This window comes from Benincasa hispida, chromosome 9 (assembly GCF_027475165.1).
Source record: "Benincasa hispida cultivar pf3 chromosome 9, pf3_genome.v1.1, whole genome shotgun sequence".
NCBI classification, from domain to species: Eukaryota; Viridiplantae; Streptophyta; class Magnoliopsida; order Cucurbitales; family Cucurbitaceae; genus Benincasa; species Benincasa hispida.
In genome coordinates, this window is record NC_143486.1 from 56,611,568 (window position 1) to 56,617,429 (window position 5,862).

General features: G+C 37.1%; 1 long non-coding RNA gene across 1 annotated transcript; it reads right to left on the reverse strand.

Moving 5' to 3' along the window:
* Positions 1 to 237: 237 nt before the first annotated feature.
* On the reverse strand, positions 238 to 3,011 carry LOC150033951 (uncharacterized). The gene is made up of 6 exons (XR_016532424.1): positions 2,545 to 3,011; positions 2,133 to 2,462; positions 1,936 to 2,052; positions 976 to 1,033; positions 819 to 897; positions 238 to 468 (listed from the first exon to the last, which is right to left on the reverse strand). It is a non-coding gene; the product is annotated as an uncharacterized LOC150033951 (long non-coding RNA).
* Between the last annotated feature and the right edge of the window lie 2,851 nt (positions 3,012 to 5,862).

Below are 5,862 nucleotides of genomic sequence, written 5' to 3' on the forward strand. Positions count from 1 at the left end.
TGATTAAAGCTTATCGGTTGCAACCGACATTAAAGCCTATTTTTTTTTTTTGGATTCTTAACCGACATTGAAGCCCAAATCTGTTTGTTTTATCAATTATTGTCCCTTTTTTAAAGTTCCCTTACCAAATCCATTTTTTCGATAAAAAGGTATAACATGACACATCATCATCGAACACTATGCCTATGACATTATTCATGTATGGATTGTAAATCTATTACATTTAATCCACAAATTCTGCTATAGAATTATAATTTAAAAGGCGTACAATAATTCAAGCCTTGAAAACACAAATTACAAGTAATACAAAGATTATGATTTTACAAGGGCAACATAATCTTCCGTGTAAGGGCAACATAATTTTATTTGTCTACAAATTTGGGAGGGTTTGAGAGATTAAGAGATGTAATATACATTGTTGAGATGGACTTCATTATCAGGATTCTTCTTCTTCAGCTCATCCAACAACTACAGAAGAATTGGAAAGATTTAGAATTTAACTTCAACTTAACAAGTAATGTGCCTGAGATTAAGAATTTAACCTCAGGCAGACTCTGATCCAAGGAGAAAAATTAATATTATAACTATAACCACATTTATATAATCATATGAAAGGCCAAATGTTAATGAAACTTCAATCTGTCACGTACATTGAAACGTACTATAATGTGATCAGAATACAGAAAAAGTGCCAACTCATATGTAACAGTAACACAATCAAGATAACCAGCTTCTGTCAGATTGGAAAAGTAATCTCCATTCAACAGAATGAATGCATAATCTGATTATATGAAACAGGTTTAGCCAAGTAAATATACCTTATCCAGTGTTATGTCGAGCTCTCTCTTGAACACTTCACACACTTGATTGTACGGGGATACTAGGCATAAAACTAACCTATAAGAACATAAGGACTAGTTTTTAGTATGAAATCCAAAGCAACAGAAGTTTTTGGGTCAATATTAAACTGCATACCTTGAAATAGGAGGACAATAATGGTGTCGAAGACTATCAATTTCCCAAAGTGAACTTCCTGTACCAATAATTCTTGTTAACAAGGATCAATCACCAAATATTAAACCACCACACAATAAACATAAAGCGGCCACCAGTAGGATTAACTAAAAAAGGCATGATTCAAATTAAGCACACATGGACTATTGTGGAACGAACAACCACGACACGTAGCTAACTGTATTTTCAGCCATGAAATTTGACAAGACTTATGAATTAAAACATCTTGTGTAAACCATTGGAAAGTAAGTCAAGAAAGCAATTTTGACAAGTGATGGTGATATTAACAGTTCACCAGAGGAATACTAATTAATCCACATGTCCTTGTCCCCTTCCCTCCAATAGAGAGAAAATCCAATTGGAAGGCACGGAATAAATTATCAAACGCATGATGATAAGAATATAATCCAAGAAATTAAAGGGAAAAAACCACCAATTTACAAAGTCAAAAGGAAAAAAGAAAAAAAAAAGAAAAAGACAACACTTACTGAAGGCGCTAGATTTAATAGGATCAATTTCCTCTAGGGTTGGCAATGGGGCCAAGCTGGGGCGAGCAAGGGGACTTTATGTATGAGAGCGAGAATGGAAGTATGAGCGAGAGTAGTGAGAGTGGAGGTACGAGCGAGAGTGGAGGGACGAGCGAGAGCGAGAGGGTTGCATTGCAGAGACTATTAGCGAGAGCGGATGGACTTTATGAGCGAGAGCAAGGGATTTGGGCGAGAGGGAAGGGATTTGGGCGAGAGCCGAGAGGGAAGGGATTTGGCCTTTATGAGCGAGAGCGAGAGGGATTTGGGCGAGAGGGGAGGGATTTGGACGGAGATATATATATCTAAATATATAAATAATATTTATGAAAACAAGAGAAGTTGATGCACATGTTATAGAATCTATCTATAAAAATTAGATTAAAAATAGTGCTACCTTCAATCATAACCAATATATTATGATTTCTTTCTTTCGAGGGAGCATTAGCTCGACATCATGTTTCATTCTCCAAAGTAGAAATGGTCTCAGTATTCCATGCAGTTTTGCTACCATCTGCAGGATTGGAATATCTAAATATAGCACACTTATGTAACAAATGGTGCTGGAAAAAAAATGTCAAAAGAATTACGAACCTAGGCCTTTCTGTTCTCTTGTGTTTCTTCTTTTTCTTCAGCTTGACAATTTCCAGAGAGACATGAACTAACAATGAATTAGACCCCAATAAAGTCTTTCTCCAAATCTCTAATGCTCTAGTATTCCTCTCTCCCCTAAGAAGTACAGATGAATGACGAAACAAAAAATGTATCGCATTACCAAAACTCTTAGAACTTTGTGGTTTTTTTAGCTGGTTTATATTCAGAAACACTAAAATGTAGCCAAATAGCATTACCTCAGAAACATATTCAAATCCTTCATATTACCTCAGAAACAGATTCAAATCCTTCATTACGACCGGTGACAATCTGCAAGGAAAAAACTCAAACCTAGATTAAAATTGACGCGAAAAAAATCTAAAAAAGGGGATGAAATTGCAGATTGAATTACCTCAGAAACAGATTCAAATCCTTCATATCTCTACTGATCTCTCTGTTCTTTCTTCAATTTATTTTTTCAATCATCGTTGGAATCTTCTCAAAGCATCGACTATGACTCTCGCTGCTTGTTTATCAATGGCATTGGGAGTACGAAAAGATGCAAAATCGATTTCAAATCGGTACTACATGGACTGGCATTGCCGACCTATCTACGAGTTCTACCATTTCTCATTGGTTCCACATATCTCTTACTTCTCTACCTCAGAAACAGATTCATCGAGTAGGTGTTTGAGGGGAGTGATGATCCAAGAGATTGGCTTTTTTGGCATTTTTGGTCGCCATTTTTTATAGCTTTCGGTTTCAGTTCTCTTCGCCATCTACGAAGATTTGTCTGAAATCTGAGAGAGAAAGGAGAGAAACAAAATGTAACCTAATATCATTTTCGTAAGAAACAAAAATAAGAGGGACTGGGGAGGAGGTGGCTGATGGGGAAAATAGGGTTTAGAAAAGGGATAGATAGGATAGATAGGGATAGAAGCGAGAAATGAAAAAAAAATAGGGGGGAATGGGTTTTGTTTTTTTTTTTTTAAGGAAAAAAAGGAAAACCGGATCTTTAATGTCAGTTTTAAACCGACATTAAATGTATACCTACAATGTCGGTTTAAAACTGACATTAAAGATCCGCTTTTTTAAAAAAAACAAAACCGACATTATACCACCGGTTTCACTTTTTCCAACCGACATTAAAGCCCAAAATTTTTGTAGTGAATTGTTCATATAGAGACTAATGTTTTGGGTATCGGGACTTATGAAACCAGTAATGTCATCTCTAAAAATGTTTTGTATGTAAACTTAATGTTGTTTAGCCGTAGAGGTGATGCTTGGTTTTATGAAGTGGAAATATGGATGCTATGCGTTGATGGAATTGTGTTGTGCACTCAACTTTCCCCAGCAGAATCCAAGTGTAAATTCCTCTGAGTTTCCTGGTAAGTCCAGGGTCGAACACAAGGACTTGTGAAAACAGTTGCGTTGGTAATTTTTGTGAAGAATTTTGCGGTAACGGGATAAATAAATAAGGTGTTGGGTTTGTGGTTTGCATTGATGGAAAAGAAATAAACAAATGTGACGGAGTTGAGAAAAGACAGTTGCATTGATAGATGCAATGAGTATGCAATGAACGGGTTGAGAAGATCTTTAGCTAGCGTTACTTGGGAATGCATCAAGACTATGCGATCATGTAACAACCATGCACAGCAAGTCATTTTCCAATGTAAATGCGATGCTCCTAAATCTAGGACGCATGTGTTGAATGCAAAATGTCCATAGAGCTCATCCCTAAGTCTCTACTCTTATTCTATACGATGATGCAAAATGCATAAAAGCAAGGTGACCGCATACAATCATATCCTATCTCTAGGATGCATGCGATGCGTTGATAACAAATAGTGTTCATTCCTAAGCGCCTATCTCTTGTTTATGCGTTCTAATCTGGCTCTTCCGAGTCTAGATTCTAACCTGACCTTCCCAAGTCTAGATCTTGTCCTTAGACTACCCTCCCGAGTATCTCTAATGGATGAATGAAGCATACATAAACAAGATAATCGCAAAGAATGAAGATTTCCTAGTTGTGCTAGCTAAATGCTTCTCAACCCATTCAACTGATTTAGCTACTCATGCATGAATAACAGAGAGTGAACAAATATAGAGAAGGGAATTCCATTTTTATAGATGAGTTGAGTACAAAATGACAATGGAAAGTAAAGGTAGAGAGCCTGGTAGCAATTCCTTGCTAACCGAGGCTTTTTACACTGAAATCTCTATTCTGATCTAAAGATGTTCTCGCTTTCGCAGGCGTCGGTCCTCTCTCTATCCTTGAAGCTTCCGGTGCTCTCCCAAGCTTACCAGAATGATCTGCCAGCACAACTTCTTCCCTAGTGTCCGCCTTAAAATGAAAGAAAACTAAAGACGTGCGAACTGAAGTATGAAATTTCTAACTGCTAAACTCGTGAACTGATCAACCCCTTCTCTGAAGAATGCCCTTGGTATTTATAGAGCATCCATGGTGAAAGGCGGCTTCTCTCTCCTAGTTGTACAGATAGGACAACTTTAATTCTTGATTGATGTGCCGAATAATTATCACCGATAAAGCTGAATGTACTTTGTGATCATTATCGGCTGTCAACTTAATTTGGATTCGACTGTCATCAGCTTTCTGCCCCATCGCTCTTAATTGGGCTTTCACCCAGATGCACCCATCATGTTGCGCTGACCAAGTTGCGATGATCCTTCTTGGGCGAATGTTTGCGAGCACGATCAACGCAAAGTGTTGCGATGAAGTTGTGCTCGACCAATGAATTCTTGTGATTGCAATCTTTGCATTGCGTTAACGCATATTCTGCACAAAAAATACAAAAATCAACTGTTTTAATACGCTGAACGCGTGCGACCGCAATATCATGAAAACGATGCTTAATGGACGTAAGTTAACATATTTCATCAACGCAATTCAACATTGTTTAAGAACTTAGCACTATGATAACGTGCATTTCTGCCCGTTATCACACCCCTATATTTAAACAATGCTTGTCCTCAAGCATAAGTTAAAGATTCCTTTAGCGAGTCAACCACACTGTTCTTTTCCTAGATTTCTCAAGAATACTTCGTTCAAATCCTATATACCAAAATTTCCTTAAGTCTTATTTAAGTCTCTTCTTAAAATATTTCTAAGACCTAGGGACTGCAAGCTTAACTTTCAAAAGGATTTTACTAAATTTCGGAACATTGCATGATTTATTTCAAAAAGAAAATTTTCTACCGGGGTGTCAAATGATTTTATCCTTGCACAAAAATTTTCTTCATCGGTATTTTTTTCTGACCTTGCGCTGGTCTAAATGCCTTGCCTTCGTTTTCGCTTGCTCCCACGGGTGTCATGCGGACATCGAACTACGAGCAGTGCACTCTTTCTCAGACTAAACTTATACCAATTTGGTAGTGGAGTTGCGGTCATTTATTTATGCGTTGATCCTAGTAACTTACTTTCGTTTTGGCTTGCCCCCACATGTGTTATGTGGACATCCAACTATGGGTAAGTGCCTTTCACAACTTATCAACACGGGTTTCCCATTGCGTTGACAGTGGAGTTGTTATTCTCAATATATATATATATATATTTTAAATAGCAAGGTCGAAAATAAATACCTCACTCCCAAATTTAAAATGCAACAATGTCCTCATTACCAAAAGATTAAAATAGGTCATACGATGTTCTTAGAATGTGTTGTAAAGAGAGTTTGAAAGAAAGCTAGCAACCCTTAACTTCTAAAAATAT